Source organism: Tenrec ecaudatus, chromosome 9 (genome assembly GCF_050624435.1).
Source record: "Tenrec ecaudatus isolate mTenEca1 chromosome 9, mTenEca1.hap1, whole genome shotgun sequence".
Classification (NCBI taxonomy): domain Eukaryota; kingdom Metazoa; phylum Chordata; class Mammalia; order Afrosoricida; family Tenrecidae; genus Tenrec; species Tenrec ecaudatus.
Window position 1 is genome coordinate 58,343,447 of NC_134538.1, and position 14,566 is coordinate 58,358,012.

The 14,566-nt window shown below is 40.7% G+C and overlaps 1 protein-coding gene across 1 annotated transcript in view; it reads right to left on the reverse strand.

Annotated features, from left to right (window-relative positions):
* The window catches only part of COBL (cordon-bleu WH2 repeat protein), a 211,612-nt gene that overhangs the window by 81,386 nt on the left and 115,660 nt on the right, over positions 1-14,566 (reverse strand). The window lies entirely within an intron of this gene.

Here is a 14,566-nt window from a genome sequence, read left to right on the forward strand (position 1 = left end):
TACAGATCTCCAGCTTCTGCTTAAAGGGTTTTAATAATGGAAAATTCCTAACTTCTTGAAGTCAGCTTGTCAACACTGGAAAAGTTTCACTATTGAGGGTAAAATTGGCATTGCCTGTAAAATTATATCAATTGATTCTTGTTCTTTGTCTCTGAAACTTTGCCTGATTATTTTCCCACTCATTATAGCCAAAGTTGCCATTCAATTCCTCTCGTACTTTTTCAATTTTATTGAAAGATAATTACATTACATCCGGATTAGCGTCTGTGAAAATAATAAAAATCACAACTACAGTCAGTTACTACCCTCAGGCGTTACATAGCCGAATTGTGAATCTCTTGTCCAGATATTCCCTGGTCTCACAGGGGTTCGCCTCCCCCTACCTCCCCCCCGCCCCCCGATGCAGTTACATCTTACATATAGCACCAGCCTACTCTCAGTGACCCAGGCTCACAATATGTACTCTAGGCCAGTTTCACTTCATATGTAGGATGATTGCTCTCCTGCGGTGGACATGGTATTTCATACACACCGCATAAGGGTAAGTAAAAAAGTACTGCTACAAAATCACGGCAACCTTTTCTTTTACACAAAAAACATCAAAATGTAAAGCACACACTCTCCAATATATTTTCCATGTAGGTCGATAGACATCTGAAGGCAGTGGTTCCATCTCTCTTACCATCCTGGGAAGGATTCTGTCCTCTTAAATTTACACTATATCAAAATGGATGTTTGGCATCTTCAAGGAGCTAAAATCACGTTCATTTCAAATGTTCTTTTGATTTTGGGGAACAAAAATATGTCTGAAGGAGCAAGATCAGGGCTGTGGTGGGGGGTGGGTTTGAGGGAACGTTTCCCATAAAATTAGTTTGTATATTTAGGTTATTAATTCATTTTGGATTTGTTTTTGTTTGCAATGTGTGGCATCGGTCCTGTTCCTTTTTCTACAAATGGAGATTTATTTTACAATGGTCATTATTGGAAGAGACGTTTCTCTCCCCTCTGCTTGAGCTTCATACTCTTGTCAAAAATCAGTTAGCCACAGAGGTGTCGTCTAATTTCTAGAGTTACGGTTCGATTCTGTTTTCCTGTATGTTTCTTATTCTATTAGTAACAATTCTAGTGCTTGCACACCAACGCTACTACTAACACTGGTACCATGATGATCTGACTGTTAGTGGTATAGCATGTTTTATATAGAAAAATAAAGGTCCTACTACTACTGCTTTTTTCTTCCCTTTCAACATGCATGAGATATGTGGGGTCTGTTGCCATTCCATATCAAGTTGATTACGGATTTTCCATTTATCTAAAGAAGATTGTTGGAATTTTGATTAGGATTTCATTGAATTTATAAATCACTCTGAGTAGTTAAATCTTATATAAGTTAGATTTTCACAACAGTAAGTCTTTCCAACCTTGGATTTAGACTATATTTCCATTTAAGTTTTCATTCTATTTAAAATGTTTTTATAATTTCCACTTTATTAGCCCTCCATGCCCATGATTACATTTGCTTGTAGATATCTTGTTTGAAGACAGCTGCCTAGCCAACCAAATAGAAGAAATCCAATTTGCACTCATTCCAAAGGTGATCCAACAGATGGTAGAAACCATTTAACAATATCATTAATATTACATGCCAAGTAAAATTTAATTATTCAGCAGTACACTGACAGGAAACTGCCAGAAACGGAAGTCAGATTCCAAAGAGGATGTAGAATGGTGGATATTAATACTGATGTCAGATGACCCTAGGCTGAAAGCAGAGAATGTCAGAATGAGGATTACCAGTGTTTTATTGATTATGCTAAGTATTAGATAGTAGTTAAGAACAAATTATCAAATTATGGGTAATACTGCAAAAAAAGGAATTTCAAAACACGTCATTATGTTATTGTGGAACCTGTAGCTAGATCAACAGTCAGTTGCTTTCAAAGGACAAAGGGACACTAGTGTGGCTTAAAGTCAGAAAAGGTCTACATCAGGGTTGCATCCTTTCACCACACCGGTTTAATCTGTATGCTGAGCGATACTCTGAGATGTTAGATTCCAATAAGAATAATATGGCATCAGGATTAGAGGAAGCCTCAGTAACAGCACATATGATATCAAGAGGAAACAACCTTGCTTGCTGAAATTGAAGAGGATTTGAAACCCCTACTAATGAAGATCAAAGATGACGCCTGCCGTGGGGATGACACTTCCACACCAGGTAAACAAAACCCAGCACGAGTGGACCAATGAGCAACAACCCGATAAATGGAAAAATTCCTGACGTTACCAAGGATTTCCTTTAACTTGAGCTCACAATCAATATTCATAGAAGGAACAGTTAATAACTCAAATTATGTCGTGCTTTGGGCAAATTGGTTGCAAAAGACTTCGTTAAAGTGATACATGGCAGGATGTTGCTTTAAGGACTAAGCTGAGCCTGAACCAAACCTTGGCATTTTTAATCATCTCAAATGCACACAAAAAGCAGGCCACGAATAAGGAAGAGTAAAGAAGAATCGATGCAGCTGAATTATGGTGTTGGCAAAGCAGTGTCAATATACCGTGGTCTGCCAGAAGAACAGACATGTCTTTGTGAACTGCAGCCAGGATGCCCCTTACGTGCCAGAACAGCGAGAACTCATCCCAGGCACCGTGGATGTATTACCAGGAGGGACCACTCCCCGGAGAAGGATGCCCATCATTAGTGAAATAGTGGGTCAGGGACAAGGAGGAAGACCTTTAATGGGATGGATTGGCACAGCTGTGCAAACATGGTGCGGATGGGGAGAAGTCTATATAGACATATAAACTCAACTAATTTTTGTTTGTTGACCTGATACCTTGAAACTCTGCTACATTTTTCTATTTGCTCTAAAAGTTTTCTTTTTTAGTCTGGGTTTTTCTTGATAGAGAATCATTTTCCACAAATACAGATCCTTTTACTTTTTTTTTCTCAGCATAAGTTCTCTTTCTTTGTTATTGTTGCTCTTTCTTTCTTTTTGGTCTTACGGTTCTGCCTAGCACGTCCAATACAGCGTTTTAAAAAGTGGTGGCAGTGGCCACTCTTGTGTTGTTCCCACTTTTAAGCAGAAAGCTCTCAGTCTTCTTTCATTAAGTATATTACTGGCTGTTGGTTTTTCACATACGACTAGTATCATATTGAGGGATTTCTCTTATATTCCAATCTTTTCATCAAGAAAGCATATTGAATTTTATCAAATGATTTCTAAATCCATAGACATGATTGTGTGGCTCTTTTCTTTCTTCAGTAGATATGGTGTACTATGTTGACTGGTTTCCTAATGATCACGTTTGCATTTGGGGGTAGATATCTGTGGCTTATGCTGTATAACTTTTACTATGCTCTTGGATTCAATTCACTAACTTTCTGTTGAGAATACCTGCATCTATTTCCGAAAGTCATACTAGCCTGGAGTTTTCTTGGGTGTTGGTCTGGTTTAGGTATTGGGGTTATGTTTGCTGCCTAGAATTACTTAGGAAATATTCTTTCCTTCTCGATCTTTTGGGAGAGTTTTAAAATTATTGTTGTCAACTCTTCTCTAAATGCGTCATAAAAGTCCAGTCAAGACCTTTTTCATTTGGATACTTTTGTTTACTGATACTACTTCTTCACTTGTCATGAATCCGTGGGAGTTTCTATTTTTTCTCGAGTTTGTTTGGGCAGTTTATGTACTTCTAAGAATTTTTTTCATTTCACCTGTTATCCAGATTCTTGCCTTATAGCTGTTCATAATATTCTGTCATAATTCTTTTTATTTCCAACTTAATTATAGTTTTCAGTATACATTATATATATATGATATTGGAAGTTAAGAGTCTTCTGGTCTAGAATTGGCTAGGGAAAATTTAGTTGTGTCCGATAGGAAGTGGATCTTTAAGTCTGATTCCTCCACCTGTGCACCTTCTACCATTATATTTCCTTCAGTTTTTTTTTTGCACGCTGGTGTGCACAGGCACTTGTGACTCATATTTCTGAGTCTGTGTAGAATTCTTGTCTCTTCTAAGAATTTCTTCATTCTGGGCAGTTAGGGTGGAGCTTCCTATGTTTCCTGATAGTGGTACTGTTAAATCTTCTCTTTTCTTTCTCTTAGAAGTCTACTGCTCCGTATTCATCTTAGAGATGTTCCAGAAGGAGGAAAAGCCCTATTTTCTTGCATCAGCCATATTTCTTAGTGGCTCTGTAGATCTCCATTGGATCACTGAGCTATCATTTTTAACCTCATCCCCTCTTTACTTTGTTCTATTCCAAATTTAATTTCTTAGGACAGGGTCACTGTACCAAAGAGAAGTAGTTGATACGCCACCAATTCAGGAGATAGCATCTGAGCAAGAACCAACGGTACTGAAGGAAGAAGCCCAAACAAAATGCCAAGACCCGATGGGATGCAAATAGGAATGTTTCATCAAGAAGATGTAGCACCGGGAGCGGGAAAATTTGAGGCCAACTGATCGAAATCCATATTTGTACCCATTTTAAAGAAAGCCGACCCAACAGAATGCTCGCACTACAGTAAACGTCATTAATAACACATGCAAGTATCATTTTGCTGAAGATCATCTCACAACAGCTGTAGTAGTTGGCTGGCAGGGAACGATCGGAGTTTCAGAAGGAGTGGAAACAGAGATGTCATTTGGTTATTGGCTAAAGGTAAGGAATAAAAGGAAGCTGCTAACTCTGTTTTATTTATTAGGCCAAGGCATTTAATTGTGTGGATCATAACAAACTTTGAACAGCCTTGAGGAGAATGGGACTTTCAGAGCACTGGATTGTGCCCCTGCAGAACTTGCACATGGATCACGAAGCAGTTGTGCAAACAGAACAAGAGAACGATACTGCATGGTGTAAAGTCAGGACAGATGTGCGTCAGAGTTGTATCCTCTCACCAAACTTACTGAATCTTCATGCTGAGCAAATAATCAGAGAAGCTGCATCGTACGAGGAAGAATACAGCATCCAGATTGGAGGAGGGCTCATTAACCGGCTGCGATATGCAGCTGACACACCCTTGCTTGCTCAAAGTGGGAAGGACTTCAAGCATCTGCTGATGAAGTTTAAGGTTTACAAGCTGCAGTATGGATTGCCGTGTGATGCGGACCACAATCCTCACAAATGGACCGATAGGTAACATCATAGGAGAGGGAGACAATACTGGATTTGTAAAGGATTCTGTCTTGCTTGGATTCACAATTAGTGCTGCTGGAATCAGCAGTCAAGGACTCAAGTGACTGATCACGTTGTGTCAATGAGGCTAAAAAGCAGTGAGGTGACTTTGAGAACCAAGGGGTGCCTGACCGCAGCCATGTTGTTTCCAATTGCCTCATATGCATATAAAAGTTGGACTCCAAATAATCAAGGAGATCAGTGAAAAAAATGATACACTTGACTTGTGGGGCTATTGACAGTTCCGTGCACTGCCAGCAGGACAAGCAAATCTGCCCAGGAAGAAGTATGGTCATAGTGCTCCTTAGAGGCAAGGATGGAAAGACTTTGTGTTATGTCTTTGGACCCTGGAGAGGGCCATCGTGTGTGGTAAAGTAGAGGGGCAGCCAAGCTCAAGCCTCAGAAGGACTGTGAGCTGGTGCGGGCTGAGTCGGTGTTCCCTTCTGTTGAGCACAGGGTCGCTATGGGTTGGAACTGACTCCACGGCACCTAACAAAGCAACACTTCAACGCTATGGACTTGTATTATCTTCTAGTTCATATTTTTCTCGAGCTTCCTAAAATGTAGTAAAATTGAGTGAAGAAATATATGCCATTGTTTTGCTTATTCCTTCCACAATTCAGCAGTTATTGAACACTTTTTCTATGATAAGCACTGCAATGAATTCAAATGTGTATAAAATTGCTGACCTCGAAATGCTCACAGTCTAATGAGGGAGAGGAAATTCTATGAAATGGACATAATGTTTTGGATTGGTACCACTGCCCAAAGCAGTACCAATAATTTGGCATTTATTAAGGGACGTGGCTTGTTTTTTGAATCCGAGTTGGAAAACGAAAGCCTGTAAGTGCCCACTGGCAGTGTAACAATGAAATATTGTAGAACTCGATTGAAAGTCAACAATGAGTTGGAGATAATTAGGAAAGGGAAGCAGAGGTTCAAGTTCGGTTTACTCAATGTGGAAAAGCAATTTCACCTGTTGAAAGATAGTTCTGGCTTCCTCCTGTGTTACAAGATCAAGAGAAGTATTAACATCCTCGAACCCCTGCCAAGATCACCCACTGGTAGTTCTTCTACCAGAGGTAATAACATTAATTCAACAGACATTTGTTGGACACCATCTATGTTCCTGGCATGATAAATTAATTAAGGTATCTGAAAAACGTTTGGCCTGGCTTTAGACTATCCAATCAAGGCAAGATTTCACAGACTACCTTTTATTCCCCCCCAGCCCCGGAGCTTTTGTTAGTTTAAATTGCTTAAACAAATGTGGTTTAGTGGGTGCATTTATGAATTTCAAGAAAGCATTATTGACATTGGCAGCATCAAAGCTTTACTGAATATTTAGTGATTATGCCACAGAGGATTCTAAACACTAACATCATATATTGTATTTCAGATTATAATCTCAAAATTCCCACCACGAAGGTAATTTTACTCATTTGCTTTGTAAATGACGAAACTGAGATTTAGAGAAGGTAAATTGCCTGAAGTCATAGAGCTAATTAAGTGAGTCAAATCAGGTCTGCTAAATCTATGATCTTAAGCTACCTTGCTTATATCGCCTATCCAATAGATCTGAAAAAATTAACTCTTGCAGTTTTGAATGAAAATGTCCATTCCTGTAATTATGCCACAGAATAATTGACTAAATACCATGATTTTTAATTGTACTATATGGTAAAACATTCATCTAGTGAATATACTCGACTCCAATTTATGACAGGAATGATTGCTTTGAAACCATTCTTCAAACATGATGCCTATCTTTAGCATATTCTTTGACACACACTTGAATTCAGTCATGTTTACTTTCTCTTGATAAGCAATGTAGCTGTCTTTTTGGTTAGTTAGGGGTGATTTTAAAATGCTTCTCATTTTGACAAGAAGCTTTCTCCCTGAGCTGAAGCAGAGAATTTGACATCTTGGTCTCTAGAAAGCATTTATTCCAGTGGGGTCTCTGTATTTTCTTAATCTTCTTGTGCCAGTTATGTGTAATGCCAACCTGGGGTCAGAAAGGGTGTAAGGGAGAGTATAATATAATATTTTAATATACTATAATATAAAAATACGTGCTCTTCCCACCGAGCCTCACACGCTGTTCCTCTCTGACTCCTGTGCCCTGCTTAGGTGTGGCACATTGAAGGATCGCATTACAACATGATTAGATGATGGTGCATGCTTGCTTATAGCTTTTATCTGTACATACACATTCTGCTTAGATTAATCTTATGGCAAATGTATATATGGCTTTCGGTTTCACATGCACAGCCAAAGGAGAGTGGCATTAGAAACCTGTGAGATAGACACTTGTGGAAATTGTATCCTCCCTGTGCATGTCTTTGTTGTGCCATCCGCCCATCTATCCAAAATGGTTGCTGAGCCCAGGACTCACAGAACGAGTGGAGAACACGTGGAGGATTTCTTTCCAGCCAATCTGACCTGGACTGGGTCATGCTTCCCTGCCTTTTTACAAACTGTGCATTCAGCTATCGGTTTTCTCCTGACTCATCGCAGCTGCATGCTCAGGACAAGAAAACAAAAGGCAAACCTTTGGCGGTCCAGTCAATTTCTCCTTCTCAGATCCCTTCCCTGGAAATCAGCACCTCTCTTTTCCTGCCTTTCAATAACACTCTCATCTTGTTGAATTACATATTGTCCAAATGCCATCTTTACTACAGTCTCCAATACTTGCTATCTGGCTGATTCTATGCATATCCCCAATTGACCTCAGAGTTGTCTAGCATTAAAGGTATGTTTAATTAATGTCTATATTCCAACAAGTTCCAGTATGGTGCTTAATCATTTAAGAAACAATACGTTAGAGTGTAGGGTGAGTGGGTTGGAAAGGGGGAACTGATTACAGGGATCCACATGTGGAGAGGGACGGCAGAGAAGGGGGGGAAGGGAGACTCCGGATAGAGCAAGATATGACAAAATAATGATGTATAAATTACAAAGGGCACATGAGGGAGGGGGAAGCGGGGAGGGAGGGGGAAAAAAAGAGGACCTGATGCAAAGAGCTTAAGTGGAGAGCAAATGCTTTGAGAATGATTGGGGCGGGGAATGTATGGATGTGCTTTATAAAATTGATGTATGTATATGTATGGACTGTGATAAGAGTTGCATGAGCCCCTAATAAAACATTTAAAAAAAAAGAAACAATATGTTTTGGCTGAATGAAGCAGTCATTTTATATAAGTGTAGTATTTAATGGAAATAATATTCATATATTCTTTTTCAATCAGTATCAAAAATTAAAATAGGTATGCCTCTATATTCTGCTTTGATTTATGACTGCTTTTTGATTGAGACTATGTGTTACAGATTAGAATACCTTCCTGTGGGTTCTGTCATCTTTAAAGAAGAAAATTGCCAGGCATGCGTTTTCTGTGCTGTCATTTGTTGAGTCAGAACTGTCAACCCTCTGGTTACCTGTGAAAGGTCAACCATGGGGACCACCACCAAGGGGCTTGCCCCATGTTTCACTTTCTCTTTGATTCAAAATGAAAATACCACATGATTCTAACTTTGATAAATGAACGTCATACATGCTCCCTTAAAGCATTTTACTAAGATTATAATAATTAGGAGCTGTGTATATGAAATAATAAGTGAATCCCAACCCCACCCCTTAATTCTACCTCTAAAAAAATAACTTCTCTAATTTAGATGTGGGACTTTTTTCTCAATCTTTTCACTGTGTCATCTATACAAATTCACAAAGCCTCTAACTATGCAAATGGCTGCCATGCTTAAATGCTAATTGAAAGATTGGATATGCAAGTACCTTCAGAAGAAAGCCCTGGTAATTTACTTATGAAAAATCAGGCATATAAAATGCTGTGGAGCACAAACAGGGAAAAACTACAGTCCAATATCTCCAATGAGTATAGATGCAAAAATATTCCACAAACTGCTAGCAAGCCACATCCAAAAATAGTAAAACGATTATAAACCATTATCAAGTGGAATTGTCTGAAGAGATGATTTTAACATTCCCAAAACACTGAAATATATTACATTAAAAAAATAAAGAAAAGAAATCACAGTCACCTCCGTAGATTAAACAAGGCATTTGACAAAATCTATACCCTTTCATAGAAAGTGTAGTGGTGCGGTGGGTTGTGAGTTTGGCTGCTTGCTAACTGTGAAGGCCAGCAGTTCACAATGAATGGCCACTTCGATGTCCACAGGTGAGGCTTTCTGCTCCTGTGAAGAGATACAGTGGAGCTGCCTTGTGCTTTGGCCACTGTCAGTCCAAATCGAAGTGATAGCAGTGAGTTTTGAGTTGTTCATCCTCTTTCATAATAGAAACACGGACTACGGTAGCAAAAGAAGAAAAGTTCTTCAACATAATAAAGGGTGCTTATGAAAGACACACAGCTTACATCATTGAAGACAGATTTTTTTTATTAGTGTTCAGGAAGAAGAAAAAGATACCTTCTCTCTATATATACATACATATATGTAGATATATATAGATAGATAGATAGATACACACTAGTGTGTTGCATATATATATATGCAACTTAACTACAAAAAGAACTAGTGTGGTAAAGATACATATATCTGCAACTTAACTACAAAAAGAAAAGTCTAATAAAAATATAAGCAAAGGACTCCAATAGACAGTTCTCCATAGAAGACTTACAAATAAACCAACAAGCACTTGAAAAGATGTTCAGAGTCCTCAGTGACCGGAGATGTTCAAGTCAAAACCGCAGCGAGCTAGCTGCTTCACCCCATGGAATACAAAGATAGCAACAATGGCAAACAGGAAAACCATAGGTGTTCAAAAGTGATGGAGAAATGGGAAACTTTGTCCACTCTTGGTGGGAAGATGAAATGGTACAGGCAGTGTAGAAAACAATTTGTGATTCCTGCAAAGGTTGAACATGAATACAATACAACCCAGCAATTCCAAACCTAGGTATAGACAAAGAGGTGAATGCTGGATCACAAATTTAAATCTGCTCACCAATTTTCATTGCAACGTTTTTCATAATAGGCAAATGGTAAAAACAATTTTCCCATCAACAAATAAATGGATCAAAAAAAGGTGATCTATACACAATAGAATACTATTCAGCCATAAAGAAGAATGACATTCTCATACCACAATATGGATGGAACCGGACCATATGCTAACTGGAATTAGCCAGTTACCAAATGATGGATATAATATGATATGATCTCACTTATATGAAATAAGCAAATGTATAAAAGCCAAAGATTATTCACAGTTTCCTAGGCTGAAAAGGAAGGAAAGAGAAAGGAGGAACATTTGCTTACGTGGCACTGAGTTTATATTACAGGTGGGGAATAATTTGGAAAAGGTTAGTGCGGAGGATGGCACAATTTGAAGAATGCCATCGATGTCACTGAGTTGTATTTGCAGAGATTGTTGAGATGGTGTATGTTTTGTGATGCGTGTCTCAGGACTTTGACCTGCCTCAGTCTGGCTCAATCAAGGCTGAGGAGGTAGCCTGAGAAGAGACTTGAACTGTTGACAGTTGGCTGAACTGGAGCAGTAACTGGAATGCCCGCCATTACAGTTGGCACTGTCCTGCTTGGGCATTGTCCTCAGCTGGGAGTCTATGGGCTGAATAGCAACCAAATCTTGTGCCTGCAGAGTGGAACACACTGGCGGGAAGGAAAAAGAAAGAAAGAAACAAGCGAATGAAAACAGACACCTCTACCGAGCGCAGTGCTCTTCTGATGCACATGGGGTTGTGCTGAGTCGGAATAAGTTGGGCGGCAATTGTCTCGTGGTTCTTTTAATGCTTGTCTACAGCAGTGAGAATACTCTCACTGATCAGGACCAGGAGGTCCCTTTCCCTTTGCTTTAGGAGGGCAGCTGTAGGACCCCTGGGGGTGAAGTCCAAGGTCAGCAGTTTAGGTCCATCAGCTCTTCAATGGAGAAGGATAAGGCTTTCTGCTCCCGTAACGATTTGCACCAGCAAATTTTCCCCAGCAACCCAGAGGGGCAGGTCTACTCTGACTTGATAGCAGTGGGTTTTTATGAGGACTACTGTTATGTCTTGATCACTCTGTGTCCTGAGGGATTGGCAGGGGTCCGCTGTGACACTGATTTGTAAAGGCATTTACCCAACTCTTTGTGAGCAGCGTTTTAGGTTTTCAAGTATTCTGCTATTTAACAATCAGTACTGGACTGAACATTCTTATTTATACATGCAGCTTTCACTATAGACGCCTAATATCTTATACTATAGTACCCTTTACTGGCTCAAAAGCAACCCCCCCACCTCCGCCCCAAACCCGGGGCATGCTGAAACGATCCAGCAGGGCTGCAAAAGCAGGTACTTGCCCTTTCTCCTTGGTCGGGGGCTACCGTACAACAATTTTTAATTGATGGGCGGGTTCTGAGTATTTTTTCCCCTGGAAAGGGAGCAGTAAGCCAATGTCTGGGAACCTACGGTAGAAGCAGGAAGACAGTAGTAGGGTCAAACGCTGCAGAGTTACATAAAGCAAGAATAACGATGTGCTCCCTCAAGGTGGGCATGACGGGTAGAGCACAGTTGTCCTGCACTGTTAGGTCGGGACAGAAGAGAGATGGGATGAGGCAGGTAGCACAGGCGGATAAGCAATCTGAGCTTGGTGAGAGGCAGATATTGATGGAGCTGTGGGGGAGATGGAAATGAGGATCTGTTGTGGGCCTTTTCTTGTGGCCCTTCCTCCTCTACCCACCTTGTGCTGCAGCTTGATCCAGGTGTGGCCCATGGATCTATTCCCTTCGGCTATGTGATTATTTCAAACTTCATGGTTGTAAATGCTATCCATGTGCAAAGTTGCCCTGATGCACAGCTTAACAGAGGATTGTGGCCTGAGCTCCAGTGTCGCACAACTCCACAGACATACAGGCATGTCAGTATGGCCAAAACCAAACCATTGACGCCTCTCCCCACAACCTTCTCCTTTCCAGTCTCTTCCATCTCAAGTAAATGGCAGTTCCCTTTGGCTAGTTGAGCAGTACCATCAATCCAAGTCACCTGGGTCTCCCTTGAGTACCCTACATCTATTCTATATGCAAATCATGCTGGTTCTCTCCTCGATGTCCTATTACCACTCAGCTGAAGCCAGTTACCTCTCACTCAAGCCCTTGCATCAGATCCTGGAGTAGTCACAGTGCTTCCATTCTTGTCCCTGGACCCCTCTCCATACAGGAGCAAAGCAAGACTTCCTTTCAAACTCCAACCTAGGCCCTCTCAGTCTATTCCAGCCCATTCTTAGAACTCAACTTTCAGCCAAATAACAGATAAGCCTATAAGATGAAGAATAACATCCGGGAGAAATGTGCTCCTTAGAATAATCAACTGTATGAGATCAAAAGGGCAGTATTTGTCCAGGGATAACGCAGGAAGGAATAGGAAAGAATAAATGGAAATAGTTGACACAGGGAGGAAGTGGGACGACAACTGGTATATCGTGGGAACTAGAATCAATGTCACTAAACAAAATGTGTATGAACTGTTATGTGGAAAACCAAAGTGCTCTGTAAGCTGTCCCTGAAATCATGACATAGAACGTGAAAAACAAAACATAACCATCACCTCCAGCCCCACCCCACCAAAACAATTCCTCGGCTGGGAATTCTGAAATGCCACAGAGTAAGATGAGAGACCTGACGATTCCAAACTCACATGGGCCCGCACCCGCAGCACTCACTCACCACTGTTGGCTTTCTTACAGCCGGCAGGAGCCACCCTGTTATCTTCTGCCCGATGCGCGTCCTACACTCCAGAGCCCAAAGACCATCCCGAAATGGCCTGGGTCCTGTCCCTTTTCCCACACCTATTTTATTTTACTTTACAATGGAGCTTCAGAAAGTTTATGAAAAAAATTATCATGAAAAAGTCATGGCAATTTTCCATGAAAAACAGGAAAGATGCTTGATATTATGCTTTTGTGTCACCACCAGACCCTGCTACATATTTTCATATGTGTTTAACGTCAGTTTCCTCCCCTAGAATATAGATTCTATAACCACAGAGAATTGTATCATCTTATCTAATGCATCTTCATCAGCCTTTGGTAATTTGCCTGCGGTTGTGGCTTGCCCATGGTTCTGATGCTTAAAGCCACACCAATGGTTTTTCAAGTACCAGTAGGATCACCGATGCAGATAAGCTTCAGCGGAGCTTTCAGATTAAGACAGACTCTAAAGACACACCTAGTGATATGCTTTGAAATATCGCATTAAAAACCTTAGTGATCACAACAGAACATTATCTGACTCATTGTTTGGATCCATCATCAGAAGAGATTGATTACTTAAGAAGTTATGCTTGGTGAAGCAGACGGAAAGTGGGACCCCTCACTGAAACAGACTGACACAAAAACAGCAATGATGTCCTTGGACATGTCAGAAATTGTAAGAATGCTGCTCCATGTGGCAACGTTTCCTTTTGTCTACCAGGTTAGCAAGGCGTGAAGTCAATTCAACGGTCGCTAACATCACTGTTACTTCCTGCCTCTCTGCATGTTTGCATTTCTGAATCTCTACACCTGCTACATGTCTGAGGCAAGGTTGTTGTTAGTGCCACTGAATCATCTCCAACTCATAGTGACCCTCTGCCCCACAGAACAAAGCACTGCCCCATCCTCACAACAGTTCCTTTGTCTGTGCCCGTTGAGGCCACCGCTGTGCCAATTCATCTTGTTGAGGGCCATCTTCCTTTTTGCTGACCTTCTACTTTACCAAACACGCGGTCCTTCTGCAGGGACTGCTCTCTCTAGACAATAGGTCCAAACTATGTAAGAGAGAGTTTTGCCACCCTTGCCTCTAAGGAGCACTCTGGCATTATTTCTTCCAAATTGAAGAACTGGTTTGTCTATTTAGTAGTCCATGGCACTTTCAATGTTCTCCAGAACTACAATTCAAGTGCATTGATTCTTCTCCATCCTTCCTCATTCAACATCCAGTCTTCACGTGCACGATGCTATAGAGAATACCATGGCTGCGTCAAGTGCACATTAGTCCCCAAAGTACCAAGCTTGTTCTTCAATCCTCTAAGAGATCTGATGCAGTAGATTTACTTGATGTAATCTGTCTTTTTATCTCTTGATGGCTGCTTCCATGAGCATGGATTGTGGATCAAATAAGGCAAAACCCTCGAAAATGTTAACCTTTTCTCCATTTATCATGATGTTACCTATTGGTTCGATTGTGAGGATTTGGATTCCCTTACCTTGAGTTGTAACCCTGAAGGCTAAAATCCTTCATCGGCATCAGCAAGTACTTCAGTTACTGCTCACTCTCAGTAGGCAGGCTGTGCCATCTGCGAACTGCAGGCTGTGAATAAGCCATTCTCTTCCTATAATCCAGCTTCATGGATGATTTTTCTCAGCACACAGACTGAA